This window comes from Crocodylus siamensis, chromosome 5 (assembly GCF_052110815.1).
Source record: "Crocodylus siamensis isolate JL-2025a chromosome 5, ASM5211081v1, whole genome shotgun sequence".
Classification (NCBI taxonomy): Eukaryota; Metazoa; Chordata; order Crocodylia; family Crocodylidae; genus Crocodylus; species Crocodylus siamensis.
Genome location: NC_143399.1, coordinates 4,915,833 through 4,938,370, shown reverse-complemented (window position 1 = coordinate 4,938,370; position 22,538 = coordinate 4,915,833). Strand labels below are relative to the sequence as shown.

Here is a 22,538-nt window from a genome sequence, read left to right as displayed (position 1 = left end):
CAGTAATAAAACAGAGCTGCAAATGTGGATCTAACCAGATCAATGTGCTTAGGCAGTAATTTTTGAATTACTCTAAACTAACATGAACCCTTTTTATATGCTTCATCCAACCCTACACTGCCCATAACATGTAAACTTACACTAGTAAAACAGAAAGCTATATAGTGAGTAATGAAACGGCTGTGATAAACAGAAAAAAGAAAAGGCCAGCGGAAAGCTATGTTGCCAGCGACTCGTACTATAAACTGCATAACCCAAGTTTATGAAGAGATTCTGATTTGTAGGCCCTAAACCAGACCATGGGGCCCATGAGCTCAGTTTCCAGGGGGAAAGAGAGTTGACCGCATTTCTGTTCCACCCCCCACCTCCACTGATCATAGCTGAGAAGAGTTTCACCATCAGCTGATCATGCTTGATCACAGTCTGGTATCATGACAAGAGCCATGGGGTTTGTGGCAGGATCTGGAATGGATTGAAATAGAGCAGAGCCATTCAGAGAAATTAAAGCAATGCATAATTTTTTTTGTGCGAGACAGGCTTGAATCAATAACCCAGATGCAAACATCTCCAAACTTCAGTTCACCACCTTGGATTCATTGTTCCACTTTTCCAAACCTCTGTTTTCCTTTCTGCCCTTTGTTCATCTTGTTTGTTGAGATCACAGGTGATTTGTAACAGAGATTGTTCTCATGAGTTGGTTGTACAGCTCCTAACACAGCAGGCATTGACATGGGTGGGAGCCGACAGACACTAATTGCACAATACTAAATAATTATCACCAGGTTTATATTGGTTTGGGATGCAAAACTAACAAACATTCCCTTTTTTTTTAGATGCAGTTTGAACTGTGCTCTCAGGCTATTTTTCTCCAGCACCAAGTTTTCCAGCTCAGATCTGCTCCTTTTCTTGAGACACGTGACCTACTTCCATCTTTTTTTAAATAAACGAACGGCCCAAATATTTGTCCAAAACTCAAATCAACTTTAATCCAACACTTCCCTAAAACCTTTCCGCCTCTTCGCATGCAACACCACTTGGCCCTTTTTTATAATGCAGCTCCCCTGAATTTCAAGTAGCTGGCCAGGTGTAGTGATGGATCTGTTGATCTACTTTTGTTACACAAATTGCCAATTGCTCAAATCACAAGCAAGACCTTATGAGGGAGGATAAGGCAAGGTGCCGCATTTATTGATTAAGCACTCAATACACACACACACCACATTCATACCCCAATTTCTGTTCTGAGCTGTTATACATTACCAGTCTTATCAGTACTCAGATCAACTTAGTGGCCAGCCAAGTTGATCATGAGTAGGAGCTGGGCTCCTGCCGGTCCATCTCGTCAGACAGACCGATGCTCTAGGATGACATACAGAACAAGACCCAAAATCGATATATCTCGCCGCATCTTATATAGCCTTGTCAATTCATCCAGTCCTCTGGGCTTTGCTGTGTTATCACTGTGTTCTTCCTTGAAGGTCAATTGCCATTGTTCTCTCGCTATTCTGGGGCAGATTCTTCTAGTCTTGGTCTTTTACTTGTCTGCATGCTTCAGCCAGTCAGCAGCTAATGTTTTCCTTTTCCACAGATAAATTCTCACCCATTCTCTTATACCTACAGCGTACAGAAGTCGAGCACTTATGTCAAGCTACAGAGCAACACAAAATGGAGTTTGTTAAGGCAATGCAAAGCGCCAGAAAATATATAAGATTATAAGCAATAGGCAAAAAGTCTATTTGTATAACATTTTACTGAGAGAAAAGCTGAAGCATTTTTGGTGCTTCTGGATGGAAGATGACCTCAGGAAGGAGATGATTCTCAGAAGAGTCCTATCCCATTTCTACAGGGAAAATAGGTTCAGAATAGCTATGCAAAAACATCCATGCTTCCAAGTCCTTCGGAAAAACGTCTGCATCAAGTGAGTAAAGTAAAGCAAAGACTGAATCAACTTAGCTGATACAGCATCTTGCAAGCTAAAACTACATTTACTAGAATCACATTTACTGTTTGCAAAGCACTTTACAAACACTAATGGATGGGCCTTCAGTTTTGCTGACATAAGCATTATTTCTCTCATTTAAAAGAGAGAGAAATCAGCCTGGTGTGGTTTAGCTTCATGCCCACACTGGATCACTGACAGCCAGAATTAGAACCCATACGTTCTGGCTCCTGGCCCTCCCTGCTCAAACTAGGGCTTTGGAACAGAGTTTCCAAGGGTGCTATCACCGACATATGTTTCCTGAAGCATTTCCCAGAGAAACGTAGTGTGTGGGTTTTCAAGACACTGAACAGCAACCTCATCGGAGAGATCAGGACTTCTCGTTGACAGCGATTGTTCAAAGTGCGCTTACAACAGACAGCCGTACGTTGCTGCTCTTTTGCATTCCTTTTATAAACAGTTGTTTATTTTATTATCTTTATTTGAAACAGATTATGCAGCAGAAGACTTCTGGAAAAATCTGTTCCATCTGGCTACTATTTTTGGCAACATGCAGTCGAATGATGAAAGTGCAGTGATTCTTTTTTTTCCTCTTTTTTTTTGCTCCAAAGCATGTAACAGAGAAAAAACTAGTATTTAAAGTAGATAAAGAGATCCTGTCCCTGTCTGTGCAAAGAAAGTGCAGGTGAATTCTAAGGCAGAGATCTATTGTGAACTCGGTACTATGACACATCATCTATTGTGTTTTATTCAAATAATAATCCTCCAAATAATAAACCTCAGGACTCTCAGCACCAATGAGGTAAGTGTCTGTCACTACTAGAGCTGAAGTAGTAACTCCTGGTAGTAGCTGTAGGAGAGTTTGATCCTCTTATGTGAACTGGCCACCAAAGGAGCACAAAGACACTCTGGCCAGGTACAGACATTACACTTTTCCTGGTATAAGGGATCAGATACCATTCTATACCTGTAACAAAATGAAAGTTTGGCACACGGACTACTTTGAAAAATGGTGGAACCCAGTCTAAGGTTTGCCCACCCCACCAAAGGGCAAATGTGTATTCTGTTTGCTACCAATCTAAACTATACTGCTTACAGAAAGCTGTGTAACTTATCCTGAGGTAGAATTGATCTTTTTGATCTTTTTGAATGTCTGTACCCAGCTATAAAGTCTATGTTAGCACAGAGGTGAAGTCAGCCAGAAGGTAGAGCAAGGTGGCACCTACCTGATTCAGAGAGGCACAAAGTTTTGAATGTGTTGCTGTTTGTCCTTCGCAAGAGTAACACGGGCGGTACTCCAAGAGGTACCCCCTCTCCAACTGAAGGGATCAAAGCAGGTGCACAAGCGCTGTGGGAGGTGTAGGGACTTTCCTCCCCCTCTAGAGCAGAGCCAGACCATCAATGGGGACTTAACCATATATCTTTTCATACTGGGAACATAACGGGCATAAAATCAGAGGGTATAGTGGACACTACAATGCCCCAAGAGGGCAGGATTCAACAAAGGTTAGACACTTACAATCATTGACAAAAAACAGGGTTAACGAAATATAAAACAAACAGCAGAACAAATGGTACGGGTTGGTGAAATATAAAAAGGCACAAAATGACACGGAAATATAGGACCTCGGTACCTGAAGGGGGAGAAACACAATGGCCCCTTTCCACTGCAAAATTTGCTTCTTGTTATCTCACTCACCCCAAGTCACTTCAGCTGGGACTTGAACGTAGATGTCCCACATGCCGCGCTGCTGAGGGTCCCACTGCTGCCTGCAGTAGGCTCTTCAAGGGCAATGCTCCTGCCCCGCTGGCTCAGCTCTTGCCAGCTCTGTGAAGCTCCTTCCTTGTTGTTCCTCACCGGTCTCTCCCATGAGTCAGCCCACGCTGCCCCTTTTATCCCCCTCCAGGTGACCCAAGGGGCCAATTGGGACCGGGGGGGTGAGTCTCTGGGGCCTGATTAGTGGGGAAAGGGAATCCCAAGTCCTCCAATCATCTTTTACCCCTTCAAAACCCCTGGGCCGAATCATTACCAGATTGGTGAGGAAAGGGAATCCCAAGTCCTCCAATCATCTTTTGCCCTTTCAAAACCCCTGGGCTAGGTCACTGCCAGCCCATCACACAAGCAAATATGACCACATCCAGTGAAAGGGGAGGGATGGGAGAAGAGAGAAAGGAAGTGGGAAAGAAAAAGGGAGGGAGAAAGAGGGAAAGAGAGGAAAAAGAAGAGAGAGGAAAGAGAGAGGAGGAGCAGGTGGAGGCTAGGCCGCGTGGGTACGCAGGTGACCTGTAAGCCCAATCTTTGCCCTGAACAATCTGCTGCAGCAGGAGCAGGAGAGCGACGAGGATGGGACACAAGAGGCTCTAATTTTTCTGGCCATGCATTTGCTCACTGCCTCTGCCATGTGCCGCTGCTTGGAGGACAGTGCTCTGCTCTGGACTGATGACCTCCAGGATGCACGGTCATGAGTGATTTGCTCCCACAACCGCAGATTGATGCTGAAGCTCTTTAGGGACACCTTTAGGGTGTCCTTGTGCCGCTTCTTTGGTGTGCTGCAAAAGCATACTCCATTTGAAAGTTCACCATAGAAAATTTTCTTCAGCAGGCGATTATCAGCTATTCTTGAAAAGTAGCTGGCACATCTTGGTAGGGCTGTGCGAAGCTTCAGGTGCTGATTCAATTTGGAGATTTGGCCCAATTCAATGTCTGAATTTCCAAATCCAAAACAAATCAGAAGACTAATTAAAAGGTCTGAACTGATTCAAAGCTCTCCAAATTGATTCGGAAAAGATTCATAGAGCTTCAGCGATTTGGGCAGTCCCTGCTCGCTGCAGCAGGGAGCTGGACTCAGACTCCAAGCTGGGAAGCAGGTGGTCGGGGAGGGAGAACTGGAGTAGGGGAGAGGGAGCATGGGGGGACCCCTTCCAGGCCCCATCCCCTGCCTGCTCCCTCAGCCCCCAAGTGCCCCCTGAACCCTGGCCGGTCTCCCCATCCCACCCCCATGGTTGCCCTGACTGGCCCCAGCTCCCAGCTCTTTAAAGAAAAGCCCCCACTCACCAGCTGCTGCCGGGCAGGGGGGCAATCCCTTCTGCCCCCCACTGCCCTATGTCATGAGGCCCACACCCCCTGCCTGCTCTCCCAGCCTGCCCCCATGGCTGCCCTGCCCGGCCCAGCTCCCAGCCCTTTAAAAACAAAAAACAAAAGCCCTGACTCCCTGGCTGCTGCAGCAGCCTCAGGGCTTCTGGGGGCACATGGCAGAGCCCCTCACACAGCGCAGGGCAGTGGGGGAGGCAGTAGGGATTGCCCCCCGCTGCCTGGCAGCAGCCTGTGAGTCGGGACTTTTTTGTTTGTTTTTTTTAGAGGGCCAGGAGCTGGGGCAGGCAGGGCAGCCATGAGGCAGGGGGCTGAGAGAGTGGGCAGAGAGTGGAGGGCTTGTGGCATGGGGCAGCGGGGGGCAGCAGGGATCGCCCACTGCCTGGCAGCAGCCAGTGAGTGCAGGCCTTTTTTTTAAAGAGCCAGGAGCAGGGAGAGCAGGTGGGGCAGCCATTGAGAGCAGGAGGGGATGGGGCCGATTTGGAGATTCGGCCAATTCAGTTGCAGCTGAATCTCCTAATCAGATATGGCTGAATCAATTTGGGACAGTGCTTCAAATCACCGAATCAAATCACTGTCCCCCGAATCTGAATCTGAAGCAAATACTAGCCGCTTTGCACAGGCCTACATCTTAGCTGTGCCAGTTCCGCAGGGCATGGATACTGGGGAGAGTTGATCTTCTGAGCACCTCAGTGTCCACAATCTTGTCCTGCCCCTTGATCTGTAGTATTTTTCACAGGCAACACAGGTGGAAGTGGTTTAGTTTCTTGGCATGATGCTGGTAGATAGTCCAAGTTTCCATCTACCAGCAGTTTTGAATGTAGTGTGATGAAATAGGCCAGCAGTTCTCAGCCCTTTTAGACTCAAGGAACCCCTATACAGATTCACTGTAATTCTTGTAAAATGCCAACCCTGCCCTGCCTTAGGTTAGCACAGAAAGCAAAAAAGGGGAATTTTCCTTGTATAGTGTTTTTACTCCATTAAAACTTCCATTGACATTAGTGACTTGATTCTTCTCTCAATGCCATTCATGAAAAAAAGAAAAGGGCCACAAGACCCACTGACTTCAATGGGTATTTGGAAAAAATGAGATTGATGTACAAACTAAGCTGGACAAAAAGCGGGGGGAAACCTTTATTTCCATTAAAACATTGACTGAAATTCAAAAGGGAAAAAAAAACTCTTTTCCTGGAAATTTTTTATGGAACTTTATTTCCCCCACATTCATACTCCCAAGATTATTTTTTATCATGGCTCTTCCCATGCAACATTGCCAAAGGAGAGTAAAAATGGAAAAGAAAAAAAAAATCAAGAAGCTGGTAGAGTCTGGATTTTCAGAGAAAAATCAGGGAAAACTTGATCCAAACAGAAATTCTGGGAAATCTCTGGGAAAATGTGTTTTGATTGAAAAAACTACTTTCCTGTTCAGCTGAAAATATATTCAATCAGACTTAATAAAAAAATGAATTTAATGAGATCAGGATTCACCTCCCTATGTAACTATAAATAAAAAGCCTGCCGTTTTGGCATAGAGTATCTTTGGGGGGACAGAAGGGCAGCCTGAAACATTTATAATTCCTCAACAAGGCTTTAGCACAACCTGTCATGCCCATAATACCCCTATCAAAGGTTCACTTCAATCTGATTTTTTTAAGCCTTGCAAAGGGCTCATTGAGTAATGAATCGTATTTATAATGCATGCAGTTGCGTGAGTTAAGCTAGAGACTGGCTTGCTGTGGCTAATCACATTTACACACGGAGCAGAGATGTAGCTGTTTTACAATTGAATGTGAAGCTTTAATTATTGTGTTCAGAAACAAAGTTTTCATTAGAGGATCCTTATGTCACCGTCACTTGCCGAACAGCCGATGACTGTAATGAGGTCCCTGGTGAAATTACAAGCAGTTTGAAAAGGGCTGTACAGTGTTATCAGATCTCTAACAATAATCATGACACTCATTTCAAAAGGCAGGAAGAGCTGAACAAGATTGTCTTGGCTTTCTATTGCTACTGCGTGCACTCTATGGGAGCATGTTTTCCTGACACCCTGCATGCTTCCCATTGTTTGGCCAAATGCCTTGGCCGCCATTTCAACACCAGGCTTTGTTCTATGAAGAAGATGATCTGCTAAAGGGGAGTGGAGAAACATAACTTGAGTGGATCTGATTTGTGTTGTAATGCCCCCAACCAATGTCAGAGCTTGTGTCAGGGACATCTATTTATGCTAGACTATTTTAATGATGGGGGGGCACTGGAAATTATAGCAACCTCAAGTGCTCACATGGTATGAATTAGCCCAGCTTCAGTAAATCAAGGGAGCTATTCAGATGTACCCAGATGAGGAACGGCTTGTGTCTAAGGTCATCTGAATATATCTAGAAGGATACAGTGACAGCACTATAACAAATGAGAGCCAGATAGAGTTGAATGGGTAGCCTTGGGCTGAAGGCACTGAACTGGGAGTTGGGAGATCAGAGTTGTATTCTCACCTTTGTCTCACACTCTTTGTGACCTTGGTCATGCTCAGTTTTCAGTCTGTACAATGGGGCTATTCTCTGTCTTGTCTATTTGACTTGAAGTTGCTTTGGAGGCACAGATTCTTCCATGCATTTCTAGAGTGTCTACAAAATGGAAATGCACATAAATGATAAGAAGCAATAACATTAAACTTCCCTGTATCTTCCTGTGTCTTGTGCTGCACCATGCACACTTGCTGGCATTTAACAGGATTAACCACCACCAGTATCTGCAGAAGGATTTGGTATTAGACAGATAGTGTACACTTTGAAAGTTTTGCTTTAGAAGTGAGCAGGGATCCTAGCTTTCTGTTTGCTGCAGAAAATACAGAATCCAGATTTCCCCACAACCTACCAAAAGTGTGGTGGCATCCCATGGTGAGTGGCAACATTTCTCCTCTCTTTTATTTTTACCGCAGTTTTTGCCTCTTGACCAATCAGTGGTGGGAAGGGGGGGGGGGTCGGAAGCACCATTGATTGGCCAAGAGACAAAAACCAGGGAAAAATTAAAGAGAGCAGTGTGCCCATCTAAGCCTGAGCAACTGCTCCTGAGCAACTTGGCGCTGGGTGGCCGATGCCCAGGACTTGTCTACTTTGGGCACTAGTGACCACCATACACCGTCTCTTATGTAAAGCTCCTGTTGCTTGCCTGCCACATCTTGCTTTTAAAGAAAATAGTGAGGGAGGCTCCTGTGTGATCTTGGATTCATAAGAGGGAGCTCCGAATGGGCGTTCCTTGGGGCTCCTCCTCCCCTACACCTCTTCCAAGTGCTAACCTGTTGGTCCTGCACTTCTTCATGGTCCAGAGACTTGTCTCACCTTGATAATGTCTGCTGCAGTACCACAGTAAATTAATGGTCCCAATAATGATGCTCGGTCTGCTGTTGTCACCTGTTTGCCCTGCACAAATAACATAAATAATATAATTAATAGGGCTTCCACCCTAGACTCCTCAAGTGCTCCTGGCCTCTCAGTCCCACTCTCAATGCTAATACTGTGTTGCCCAACATCTGGTGCCAGGAGGCAAATAAAATAAAATAAATGTAGATGATTGGGAGGGGATGTTCCTCCTCTCATTCACGCATCCACGCTGAGTGTTGAGCCCCCAGGTTCATGGTCTTCAGTCCTTTCACCTTGTCCAGCATCAGTCTTTTGCTCAGCTGGGGTTCCTGCTCTGAAGTAAAGTACAGGCTGGGAGCTGGCAGCCTTCTTGCAGCTATAGCTGCAGCTCCTGCTCACCGTTTCCTTTTCCCTAACTGCTTCCTTTCCCCCTGTACCAAGTTTTCCACCCCCTGGGGTCTGTTGTCCTGCAACAAGTGGAAATGGTGCACTTACTGTGCAATTCTGCCACGTTTTCAGTAGGTCATGGAAAAATGCAGATTTTTGTGTTTTTTAAGCTGGGATTTTCCTCTTTCTTTCCCTGCAGAAAACTAGGATTCCTAGTAATGAGTGAGCACTGAGGGCTGGAGTTAAGTTCCTCAGTGCTAAGAATTCATATACTTCTCTGCATCATCCAGACACCATGGACCTGAAAGGAGAAGAGGAAGATTTCCCAGGCATGATGGCATCTCAGCCCTTCCATTTCCATTCCTCACTGTGTCAAGGAAACAATGAAGATGACCATGCAAACCATTCTGCATCTCAGAACTTGAGTCCCATATTGATTTTGGTTAGAGGTTTGAATGACCAAAAATGGCTTTCCAGTCACAGGTATTTGTTGTTAATGTCTGTTTGATGGCAGCACCTGAAATCTTCTACTGAGAGTAGGACCCTGCTGTGCACATCAGAAGGCAGTCCCTGATCCAAAGAGCTTGCAATCCAGAGTGACAAGACAGAGAAATGACTGGGCCAACCTAGTGTACACAGTCCAGTGTCTGACCCCATTATTACCTGTGAGTAACAAAACTTACTGCCTTTCCTTTGCTGCCCCTGAAGCCAGGAAAAATGGCCCACTCTGTAGCTTTCCAGACACAATAGTGTGTTTCTAGAATGAATGGGTGGTAAAATTTGTGGAGGCTGCCCTAGGACAGTAAGGACTGTGTTGTAGGCAGGCTGATTTAGTGGTCAGGCCACAGAGCCAGGGCCAGAGTCCAAATCACAGGCTGAGTCAGCAATGAAGAATTGGGGACCAAGTTACCAGATCTAAGGGGGAAATCCAGAGGTGGAATCCAAATCACAGGCTGACTCATGGTTCCTGAGTCAGAGACCAAATTACCAAAGCTGAGTGGAGTTTCCAGAGGCCAAAAGACAAATCCAAGCAGGGTCAGAAGCCAAAAAAAACAGAGAGCACAGGACCCAGACAGACCTATTGCAATGGGCAAAACAGTTGGCTGGCTTCCCGTCTGCTGCCACAGGTAAGCTTAAACCGGGAGGCTGCTCTCCCCAGCAATCAATCAGAAGGTCCTGTGGTGGCTACGTGGGCAATGAGTCCTGGCTGGGCTGCCTATTTGGGCTCCTGACAGGGATGTTCCACCAAGGTGCCCCGAATACTGTCAGAGAGGGAGGGAGCAGGCACAAGGAAGCAGATCTACCACCTTGCAGAGCTCCATGCCATTGAGGATCAAGGAGCTAGGATGCCAAAATGACTGCAATGGCTGAACTACACTAGCAGTAATGGAGGATTCCTTCTCCTGAAGAGAAAAATATTGCTTGATATAGGCCCCCCAGGCTGCTTTCTGATGCCCATGGTATGGCCCTAAAATCTTCTCTCATCCCTATTTAATTTCCTGCTCACTTACTGTCATTCAGGATTTCCCCAGCAACCTTACTAACCAGTTCAGACTGCAGAGGTCAAGGTCCAGTGTCTGTTCCTTATGCCCCAAATGTAGGCCCACCATGGAAAAAAAAACCCCGTGAGTACATATATCCTGCTGAGCCACCAGAGAAGCTACAGGAACATCAAAAACAGAACCAGCTACAGTGAGTTCTGATGTGGTTTTAATTTTGGATCCTGTCATTGGGAAAGTAATCAGGTCAATCAGAAATGTGGTGGAAACCCAGCTGAGAACATGAATTACTACACATTCTGGACCACCCAAGACAAAAAAAATATATCCTAGTAACACTATAGCTTTTATCATTAGGCTTAGAATTATAGCTATGGTGAAGCTATGGAGACAATACAGGGCCGTGAACACATCCATTGATGTCCTCATTTTTTTTCAAATGAAATTAATGCAGAAGTTTAGTCAGGGCTGAAATTCAGGTCCAGATCCCCAGCTGATGGAAAGGAGGATCACTCAGTCGACAAACTGAAACTGTTTATACCAGCAAAGAACCTGGGTCCTTGTCAAATCAAGTCCTATTTTGGAAGTGTACATTTCCTTTCCTCAATCAGCTTGCAGAAAAAATCTGTGCTGCGTCCTTTCTAACTGAGGGCATATGATTTATTTATAAAGGATGTTTGGAGACAAGAAGCTAACCATTCATGCCTTACAAGATTTGTGAATATATATATTTTAAATGCTGTAAAAATACTACTCAATTGGAAGAAACCAGTGGAGGGATATATTTCACTGGGGTGACTTCTGCAAATAGCAAGCGATCTCCGTTTTCTTACCCTGGTATAAATCAGGAGTAATAATTCAATGGAGTAAGGAAGTGAGGAAAATGGACCTAGGTTGTGAAGATGAAATTCATCTCAGTACCAGAAACCTACGTAGCACTCTATCAACCACATCAGAGGTGCATTGGGCTGAATCCTCAGCTGGTAAATATTGGTGTAATTCCAATTGCCTCAATGGAGTCAATTTATGCCAGATGAAAATCAGACCTAGGTGTAAGTAGTATAGAGCAAGGAACATGAGCTCTTTAAGTTACCCAGGGTAAGTGAAAAGGGTCCCAAGCTGCGAGATTCCTATCTGGTTCCAGATTTCAAGCATCCGGTGGGACTGGGCAGCTTGGACCTGTCATTTTGAATTAATCTCTTATATGGAAGGAGCAAGGCATGGAATTTGAGTTTTTGAAACCCACACACACAAAACTTGGTGATATTCCTGGTTTCCCCTCTGCAACTCCAAAGAAGCCCAAGGGGGCAGAATTAAGGTATGGCTGGGGCCTATCTCTGCTTGACAGCTCAGGAGAGCTTGTCATCTTAAAAGATACTGAAATGATTCATCAACAGCACGAACGGATGGACCAGCACTACTCTAATATCATTGCTTCAACAATTTCATAGACGCAGGGCTGAACGGCCAAGTCAAAGGGAAGGTATGCCTGCCCTCTACAAAGCAGCAGCACAGAATACCAATGTAACCGCCTGTCCCCCAAATTCTTGGTAGATCTTTAATCTCCTTCTCTCCCTAAGGAAGTAGTGTTTTACCCAAACTTTCTTTTCCTTTTATTCCCCCCACACCCCCACACCCTTCCAATTCATATCCCTTCTACCCCTCAGTGAAAACTAGGTGCCAGGCACATGGTCTTGTTACCCTGCCCTGTCCCAGTTCACTCTCTGGCTACCGTGGAAGCAAAAACACATTCCACCAGAGTGACAAAATTACCACGATCACTTACAACGGCGATTAAACTATAGTCATCGATCATACTTTTTCTATACCGGTCTTTGCCCTCAGGGCACAGACCACAGCGGAGGGGAGTTGACGGACACTTTCAGATCCCAGCATGCACAACATTCCAGGGTTGTAACGCCTCCTCAAATTTCGGGCCAGTCCGACAGAAAGGCTTCTAAAAACACAAAAAACTTTATGAAACAGAAGACCTAAAAGCAGATCTGCTTTTCCTGTTGTACCATTGTCCCAGCAAAATGAATGGGAAATTTGAAAGAGGAGACTGAAGTTCAAGTCACTCATAGCACCCAGTTTGTCACCAGGGATGGATTAAGATTGACCGGCAATATGGGTCCCTAGTCCTAGGATGCCACAATCCCACCTCCCTGCTCCTTATGAGCAAGTAGTTGATGGAGAAAGCAGCTCCTTAGTCTTGTATCACCTTTGTGAGCACTTCAGTACAGACGCTTCAGCATGGCCTGATCAGCCATGCTGATCAGTGCATGGAGAATGGCGTCCTAACCACTGCCTTTGGGTCCCCAAAGAGAGAGAAGGTCCCACACTTCCCCTCACCAAACTTTGGGAATGTGAAGTGGCAGAGTCAAGTAATTTCTGGGTGAAAGCCTCAGAAGACAGCTCACCTCAAACCCTCTACCCATGAAATCAAGAAGCTCATTCAAGAACACACATGTGCACTATATCTTTAACCCCAAGCATTCAAAAAGCCATGAATCAGGCCTCAAAACTCCTGAGATTCTCAAATTTTTCAAACAGTTATTTTTAATAATACATTTTGTGTGCTTTTTATTTACAGTCAGGTTTCGGAGCAACTGAGTTGCACTTGGGTCAAGTTTTCAAGCTTTTCTGCAAAACTGTGGGGCTATAAATTTACCTTTCTGGAACGGGGGAGGAGGGAAGGGAAGGATTGTGTGTGTTTGTTTTATGTTTTAACTGAAGCCGAGATTGGCATACAATCATTAAGTCTAGAAGTCAGCACTTTATGAAAAAGATCAAATGTTCCAAGACTTGCAAAAAAAATTGTAAGAGCTGGCAAGTCTCTGTATGAGAGATTGGTTGAGATAGTACCAGTTAATTCTCTCTACAGTTAATAGAAAAATTAGAGCAGTGATTTTGTGGGGAGGAAAAAAAAGAAAAAATAACAGTTTGGCCATTTCACGGGGTTTGAAAGGAACTGATTTTAAAATGAAAGTTAGAATTAAATTATTTTAAATCAACGTTTTAGCAAAACTTGTACATAAAACACACAATGACCATGTAATTATTTCTTTTGCCTAAAATCTGATTTTAGTGCATCAAAATTTTGATGTCATGTTTTTTACACGAATTCAGATTAACATGTTGATAATGTTTTCAATCAATCAATTAATCACAATTTCCCATAAAATGGATACATCGTGACATTTGGGTTTAAAAAACTCAGGAACCATGATTTTTTTTTCAAGAAAGGAACAAATAAATTGAATAACATGATTTTTTGATTTTTTAAAAACCTGTTTCATTTGATTAATTTCTGTCTGAAAGGTACAAAAATGCAAAGATGGAGATGCACATATATGAATTATCCATATGTATCATTCAGGTTGTTTTCTTCAACAGAGCATATTATCTAAATTTTAAAAAATTATAATCACTAGTTTTTTGCTATTTAATCCAGAAGAATGCAAAGCCATTTAAAAGGATATGAATAAGCCCCATCTATATTAAAACTGTGTATTATGAAACTATTTTTAACATTGTTTCTTTTAGATTGCGAATCCAGCAGACTGAGACCCCATCTCTTGAATATCATCGGAACAGGCACAAGCACGCATCTAGCATCAACACAGCATAGGGTTCACAGCAACATATTTTAGGTACACAGGGGGATTGTTTTCAGTGGTCAAATGTAGTCCACAATGGCAATGTTAAAAAGCAAATCGGAGGGTGAAACTAAATCCATGACGACAAACTGATGCTCCTCCCTGGACATTTTGGTCCAAATTAACTTCTGGTGAAACTCTGCTGATGTGGCTGGAATTCTGTTGGGAATGGTTTCAACCTGGGATGGTTTCCTGAAGTTGCAAGGGTGATTTGTACAAACTGTGCATTGGTCCACCTACTTTACAGCACCCATCATGATGACTGCTAAGCAAAAGATAATGTATAATCTCTCTGACGATAGGTTGGTTCCATTGTGCTGGACCCATGTGCTCTTAGGAACATGGGGCAGGAAGGAGACTCTCAACCCAACAGACTCAGTCCCCTGTTTTCATAGGGGACCATTTGTCCAAAAGTTTCACGTTGACCTTCCTTATATCCCATGTCCACAAAGCACCCCGTAAAACCTGCCCTTCAATATACCACAGGTAAAGAAAGGGAGGCCAGGATGTGCCAGTGCCTCTTTAGCTTCTCACCATCTGAACAAGCAGCAGCTTTTCTTCATTATCCTCTCTCTCATCTCTCCTGGGCACTGGTTCTTTGCCTATTGCCTGTCACAAAAACTGGACTTTGTAGCATAAAAACAAAACTGTTCCCACCCCCCACCCTTATCACTTAAGTAGACCCTGTAAGTAGACAACTTCATGGTCATTCTGTGGTCACAGTTTGCCTCTTTAAGGACACGTGAGAGTTGAAAGAGAAACACTGAGACTTGCGCTGAAAAACCATTCACTGGTTCCTTGATTTAGCACAAGTTAGCATGGAGCTAGACAAAATGTGCATACATATTGTCTTACCCTAGTTTCTTCACTGTCTTGAGCATGGGCTGCAAAGCATGCTGGGATGCTGGGGGGACTCTGATTTAACTTGAACCAGGAAGGGGTCTGGGACAGTAGTTTCATAAACCAGTTTGACCTAAATCAGTTAAGTCTGAAACTACATTCAACCAGGTTTATCTTAAACCAGTTTCAGCCATTTTGAAACTGGTTTATGTGCACTGAACTTCTACTTTGGTACAGGCTTAAAACCATTTCTGATTACTTAAACCGGTCTGTGTGTAACTACTAGGAAGGCCAACTGTACCTTGTCAAGGAAGGCCACCTGCACCTTGTCCTGCATCCACGGATGCATCTCGAGCAGGTCCAAGGAGATGATGCTCCCCCTCTATGCGGCACTGGTCAGGCCGCAGCTGGAGTACTGCGTCCAGTTCTGGGCACCACACTTCAAGAGGGATGTCGACAGCATGGAGAGGGTCCAGAGGAGGCCACTCGAATGGTCGCGGGCAGCAGGGCAGGCCCTACGAGGAGAGGCGACAGGACCTGAACCTGTGCAGCCTCCACAAGAGAAGGCCGAGGGGGGATCTAGTGGCCTGTTACAAACTAGTCAGGGGGGACCAGCAGGCACTGGGGGAGTCCCTGTTCCCCCAAGCACTGCCAGGGGTGACCAGGAATAACGGTCACAAGCTGGCAGAGGGGAGATTCAGACGAGACATCAGGAGGCGCGACTTCACGGTCAGGGCGGCTAGGATCTGGGACCAACGTCCAAGAGAAGTGGTGCTGGCTCCTACCTTGGGGAGCTTTCAGAGGAGGCTGGATGAACACCTTGCTGGGGTCGTTTGATCCCAATACTCTTTCCTGCCATGTCAGGGGGTCAGACTTGATTATCTGCTCAGGTCCCTTCTGACCTGACCAACTAGGAAACAACTAGGAAACTATAAATTACTGTCCCTAGCTGATCTCTCTCTCTCTCTCTCTGTCTCTCTCACTCGCTCTCTGACCTCTGCAGTCAATGTCCTTCTGCTCTCCTGTCTACCTTCCCTCTAAAATGGCTAGTAAGCACCTGTTTATACAAGTCCCAGTCTCTACTGTTAGTGGCTACTTCCTCAGACTCATCAAATTGGTAAAATCCCCTACAAAATGATCCATTGCTGAGTTGCCTTCCTCTGAGGTTCAAACTTGGAAAACTGCTATGCCCTGGGCAGTAGACATCCCTTTGTTGAAGAGTGATCCATTTAAATGGACAGTCATTGAAGTTACATGCTTCTTGAGGTTAACCCTATGCCAAATACAAAAATTTCTCCTGTTACCTCCTCTGGGCTTTGCTCAGTATGGAAGCAAAGAACAGCTGGGAAAGCAACAAGGCCTCACACTGAAAGTGAAATTTGCAGTCTGCCACAGATATACTGAAGGAGAACCCCACAGCAAACAAAATTCAGGGACTGCATATGGACAGCAATTTTCTGTGATGATTTGGAGAACCTAGTATTGTTCTTTCCCAGCTCTCTTCCCCACTGTCGGTCCAGACAAGAGGTATTCATTTTTCTGCATGGTGTGAACCACATCTTAATACACAGATTATTTTCTGGCATCTCCTTTGCTATACATTGGCCCAGTGGCCATATGTAGAGGGTACATGGGGGTGCACCCCTGACTGGCTGCGCTCCCCACTTAGGTGATGGGCAGGGGGAGGTGGGAGTGCTGGTGCCCCCCTTGTGAGCACCAGCCAGGGAGTGGGAGCTCCGGAAGTAGGCCACGGCCATTTCCAGGAGCACCCCGGCCACTTTTGGGAGCAGCACAGCTGCTCACCCATTGGTAAGTTTTACTAGGGCGGGGATTTCCCCCCTGGTTAGCAAGATTGGCCAAAGGGGGACCCCCCACCCCAGTCAGCAAGATTGCTTGAAATGATGAATGTCTGGTACATCATAATGCTATTGAGATTATTTAGTGCTTGAGTCTTCATTACAGTACAGATGTTAATATTGCATTTCTTCAGATTGATCTTCATCGTGTCCTTGAATCTCATCTTTTGCCCATCTCTAGAGCAGTGACCAGTAGTGAGTTGGGAGTATAGGGCCAGTTTTGGGATCCAGTTGCCAGGCATCCTTATGACATGTCGTGTCCAGCAGAGCTAGTACCATAGAAACACAGCTTCAATTTGCTATCCATAACCACACAGATCACCTGCCTAAAAACTGTCGATGCCATTTTATCCCTGAGGATGTTATAGCAATTGTTGGATACAGCAACAGGTAAAAAAGGAGCCATGCAAACATGACAAAGCAGGATGCTGCATCCTGCCAGTGTGCTCCACAGGCCACTAATAGGTGGACTGAGGCAATCTACAAAACAATACCATAGCAAATAGCATTTTCTAGAGACAAACCTACTTTTAAAAAAACCCACATTCAAATATTTTCCAACTTTGTTGCAACTTATTTGCAGATCCACAGCTGAACTCTCTGGATCAGGACCGATATGACAAGTACTTCTTTGACCGCTAACTTCTGTCCTCAAGTGGGAGACACGAGCAGAATATTTGTTAAGGAAAAGTGATACAGGCTGCCTTCTGAAGGTTTTTTCTACCTAGCACTTGGTCATACCCTCCCCCTCATTCAGACCCTCCATATCACCATCCCATCACCACAAGCTCCTAATCACTTGATGAGCACATTGCCCATAAATTAGGATACATTACAACGTTCTTTTGGACATCAAACAAGATTACTGTGCAATTACTCCAATGAGCCACCTTTATCTCCAGGTTCAAAACCATGCCTTTACTTAAAACACCTTAAATCACTAAAATTACAGGGTAGCCATTGATAACACATACAATTTTCCTTACTGGTATGACCTCCATCACTTTAAACTGGAGATGCCTTTCTGCCTGATTCAAGCACAGCAAACAGCCTTCAAGTAATGGCAAATGTCAAGTGGCTGCAGAAGGAAGCAATTATAAATAATTCATGTGGCAATTTTATGTTCTATCTGTGTTTGGATTACTCCTACTGATTTGTAGAGATTTGCATGTATCCCAGTTAACTCATGGGCAAACAATGATTTAGGCCCCAAAGTGGAACAAGAAGAGACATCTAACTCACTGTAGGTGAGGAGAGGGGAGGGGTTTCTCAGCTGCAAACTGATCTCCATGGAAAGCTGACTTTTGCACTATTGGAATCAGTCACCAAGATGAGTTCACAGGAGAGCCGGCATTACCTTCATTATCTTAGGTACTTGGACTATGAAGCCCCAGCTTTCAGCAGAAGGTGCCCACCAGATATTTTATACCTCGTATTCCACACCCAAATTCCCACAGCAAGCCACAAGCATGCGGGTCCCCAAGGACAATGCAGTCCTCAAGGGAGCGCTTGACCAGTGTTATAACAGCAAGGACCAGTAGGTTTATGACTGTTTAATTCTCCTTTAAAACAGAAAGGAGGTGGAAGAACTGAAACTTCATAAGCAACGGGGGAGAGGCAGAAACTTCAGAGGAAGCTGGAGAAAGAGAGAAAAAAAATGGCACCTACCCCCAGATAAAGCTCAGTCTGTTTCTAAAACAATGTTAAATTGATGCAGAAGATGTAGATACATGTCAAAAGGTTCCTGGTTTGGGTTTCAGTTTGGATTCGCAGCCAACATTCTTAGGCCCTGATCCAGCGGGCCACTAATTAACTTCATGCATTTAAAAACTTAGGCACATGCTGGAGAAACGTGTTGAACCACAGCCGAGATGTATAGTTGATACCCATCTCGATAAGCTTAAGCCTGGAGAAATAGGGTGGAAATATTTAACAACAACAGGATTTCCCATGATAAATCTGGCACTTCCTGCTTCTGGCTGGGCTGGGCTTACTACACAAATGGTCCTTCTCACAGTCTTTTGGCACCGCTCGTCCCATTCTCAGCTGGGATCCAGACACTGAGAGGTGCAGGAAAATAAAAATAAGGAAAGAAAGTTGGGCTAGGCAAACCTTGTGGCACTGAAGGCCATTCAGAGTTCCTAGACTCTTTGTTAGGTTTGCAAAACTGGGACTAGTTTTGGTGCCACTTTTTCCTGGAATTTAAAATGCATGGTTTCCCTCAATGACAACCAAAGGTAATTCAGTCATTAAAGGGACAAATATTTTTCTAGCAGAGTGGGAGCTTGTGCTATAGCTGCAAGATGAGAACTGGCCCACCTATACCTACCTGATCAATGCAAGTCTTCCGTGTAGAGTGTACAAAGTATATTTACTAGGGGTGTGCGGTGTGGGATGTATTCGATTCGGATTCAGCCCGAATCAGGGCCTGTGATTCGATTCATTGTTTCAGATCACGGTCCCCCTTTCAATTTGGGCAAATCAGAATCTGAATATTTGATGCTGATTCAGAGAATCATTGTTTCAGACACAGACACAGCTTTAAAAGTTTTTTCTACATACCTTGAGGTACCAGCGTGGCTCGTGAGTGCTGCGATGCTGGGGTGGATGGAGCGACCCACAGGAGTGTGGGGGGCCCCCCAGCACGCTCCGTGGTGGACCCGGAAGTGGACCAGAAGTGCTTCTGGTCCAGTTCTGGGTCTGCTGCTGAGCACACTGAGAAGCAACCTATGCTTTTGTGGGATGCTCCATGCACCCCAGCATCACAACATTCACAAGCCACCCGCTACCTAGAGGTATGTAGAGAAAACATTTAAAGCTGTCTCTATGTCTGAATCACCAAATCTTTCCGAATCTCTCCAAATTGATTTGGAGGGTTCCAATTCAATTTGGAGAGGTTAAAGGGTCTCTTGATTCAATTCTGATTCAGAGGTTCAGCCACTAATTTGGGCCAAATCTCTGCCGAATCAAATCAGGGACAACCCTCATATATACATGCCATTATATGTCCGTGGGCTTGTTTTCACTTCATGTTAAAATGAGCTTCATTTTAAGATATTTCTACCAATGTGTTAACCAACTCTAGTGTTGTTCATAGACCTACGTTCTAAGGCTCATGGTCCGATTCGGACATTCCCCAAACTTCCCCGAAGTTTGGTGTCTCAATTTGTGTGTAGGAAGACTCCAAATGTTCATATTTTGATGCATGATGACATCTGAGCTTAGACTTACCCGACGTCCAGGTACTTACAGTAGTTTTGACCCAGCTGCCTGCACTTCAGTTCACATTTGCTCACAAAAATCCATGGTCCAAAACATGTCTCCTTTCATGTTTGCACTTGGAGTCCTTTTTCATTCACCTGGGTTCCTTGCTTTCCCTAGTAGTGCCCCAGGTTCATGCCCAGGATTTCACACAAGCTCTCTGTGTATCTAATGACATTTTGCTTTCCTTGCAGTGCAGTCCTTCCAATTTTTTAACCATATTTGTTGATTTTCCCTAAATTCTCTTCAATTTGCAGGTCCCATGAGATGTATGAGATGTTCAGAAGTGCAAACCAGCATAGATTTAGGTCTGTTGGTGATATGTGTAGACTAAAGCCTCCGTGCTTCATACTTTGTTGTCTCCAGTTCCTCATCACGATGGTCGTTTTAGCACTGTATTAAAGGCTTGCATCAAACTTGCTGTTCACTATCACTCTGAAGTCTTTTTGGGTATTGAGTTCCCAGGTCTTCCCTTCCTCTAACTGAATGAGTTAAGACAGGAAGGTGTTTCCCTTCCATGTTAATTTCCTTCCATTTGATGTTTCCATCTCAGCCCTAACATGACTTGAACATGGGTTATTTTTCTTCATGTGTTATGAATCTTCATTGATCAATCCATGATTTATTTAACCCATGTTCACAGTGCACGGCCAAGAAAGTGAGACTAAATGGCCAGGACTTCATTAGAAACAGATCGAGAAGAGACTGCATTAATATCCTTCCGCATGTGGTTTATTCCTTCACATCTGGCTACTAAGTGCCTCCATAAATCAAAAATGGCATTAAAGGATAAGAAAAGCTTTAGGCTTACTGTAGCTAAACACTGACATCCCTGTTCTACCAACAGTTTGTCATGAAAAAGCAGCTTAATATAGCAGAGCCAGTGGTAGCTCTGTTGATTTGTTTCTTGTACAGAGACTCCAAAGCCTCTTCCCATGCTACCTTCAATATAGCGACCAGCAGCTCTTTCCCTTTCCTCATTCAAGTACCTCCTAATGGCCTGCTGGTGTGAAGACGTTTCTCAGAGAGTAACGTGTCTTTGACCCAGGAGGAGTCTTCCTGTTACCTTGGTCTCTTAGCACCGTGCCTCTGGGGGCTACTGTTGCCCCATGGTACCAGGAACTCTGCAGACTTTCTCTGGTGACAAAGAAGGACCCATGCTGATGTGCAAAACTGTTTTCTTTGCAAAGGTTTTGGGGTGTCCAGTATGAAGCTATGTACCACTTCTTTAAGTCCATAGCAGGAAGCCAGACAGAAAGGGGTGGAGAGGAGTCTAGAAGGAAACTGAAATGAAGCAGATAGAGATTTGGTCAACTCAAGATGTGTTTCACTCACAGCCATTCATAGCACAACTTCCAAGACTACCTTCTTACCCCATTGCTCTGAACATTTTTCAGATTGGTGAGGACAGTGGCGTTTTGTGCCCTCCTCGGCATCATAGAGTCTTTTTCTTCAGAGCTTATGAATACATATTAAGCTAATAACTTCTCAGCCATTCCAGTGGCAAGGCATTGGCAATGCCGCCAGCTCCACTGCTTGTTCTCTATGGCATTCATCAGAAACAGCAGCGCACCACCACACCTGGGACAACAGCACAATCAGCCTCCACTGCAACAACAGTTGCCTCTGTACCTCCCTACAAAAACAGCATCCTGGGCTGAGGACTAGGTCACCCCGCCCCTCCAGTTACGCTACTTCCTGACTCATTGTAGAGTGTTTTCTGTAGAGCTGTGCAAAGCTTTGGGTGGTGATTCGATTTGGAAGAGATTTGGCCCAATTCGATGGCGGAATCTCCAAATCCAAATCAAATCAGGGGACCAATAAAAAGGTTCTAATTGATTCAAATACCTCCAAATCTTTGAGATTCAGAGAGATTCGATGATTTGGGCATGCCCACTGCAGCAGGGAGCTGGACCCAGACTCCAAGCTGGTAAGTAGGGGGCAGGGGAGGGGCAGCTGGAGGAGGGAGAAGGGGATCATGGGGGGACCCCTGCCAGCCCCAAGCCCCCACCTGCTCCTGCAGTCCCCCCAACCCCCACCTGCTCTCCCAGCCCCCCCACCCCATGGCTCCCGGTACTTTAAAGAAAAGCCCCTACTCACCAGGTACTGATGAACAAGGGGGCAATCCCTGCTGCCTCCCACTGCCCTACATTGCATGGGGAGCTCTGCCATCAGCTCCCTCACCACCCCCCATGGCTGCCCCAACTGCCCAACAAAGCTCTGACCCTTTAAGAACTCCCCCCCACTGCGATTCACCACTCCTGCAGTGGCCTCAAGACTTCAAAGGGCTCATGGAAGAGCCCCCCCCACCCGGTGTAGGCCAGTGGGGGGCAGTGGGGATTGCCCCTTCATGGAAGGAATGTGTGAGGCCGGGGGCCAGTTTCTTAAAGGGCCAGAGCTGGGGTGGGCAGGGCAGCCATGTGGGGGCTGGGACAGCACGTGGGACATGGGCCTGTGTGATTCAGAGATTTGGAGATTCGGCAGCAGCCAAATCGCAAAATCAGATTTAGCCAAATCGATTCGGGACAATGATTTGAATCACCGAATCAAATCACTGTCCCCAGAATCAGCCGAATCCAAAGCAAATATTAGCCACTTCGCACAGGCCTAGTTTTCAGTTTTGTCCTTATTAAGATGTTCTGGAGTGCAT

At 45.2% G+C, this 22,538-nt stretch overlaps 1 long non-coding RNA gene across 2 annotated transcripts in view; it reads right to left on the bottom strand.

Moving 5' to 3' along the window:
* Positions 1 to 1,105: 1,105 nt before the first annotated feature.
* The window catches only part of LOC149863418 (uncharacterized), a 135,725-nt gene continuing 114,292 nt past the window's right edge, over positions 1,106 to 22,538 (bottom strand). The window contains exons 6-12 of one of the 2 annotated variants that reach the window (XR_016442599.1): positions 19,878 to 21,172; positions 15,073 to 15,286; positions 12,059 to 12,229; positions 8,366 to 8,446; positions 7,520 to 7,651; positions 3,166 to 3,369; positions 1,106 to 1,648 (exon numbers count right to left, since the gene is read on the bottom strand). This is a non-coding gene — a long non-coding RNA (uncharacterized LOC149863418). The remainder of the gene's footprint in view (positions 1,649 to 3,165; positions 3,370 to 7,519; positions 7,652 to 8,365; positions 8,447 to 12,058; positions 12,230 to 15,072; positions 15,287 to 19,877; positions 21,173 to 22,538) is intronic. The other variant, XR_016442598.1, reaches the window with a different exon arrangement.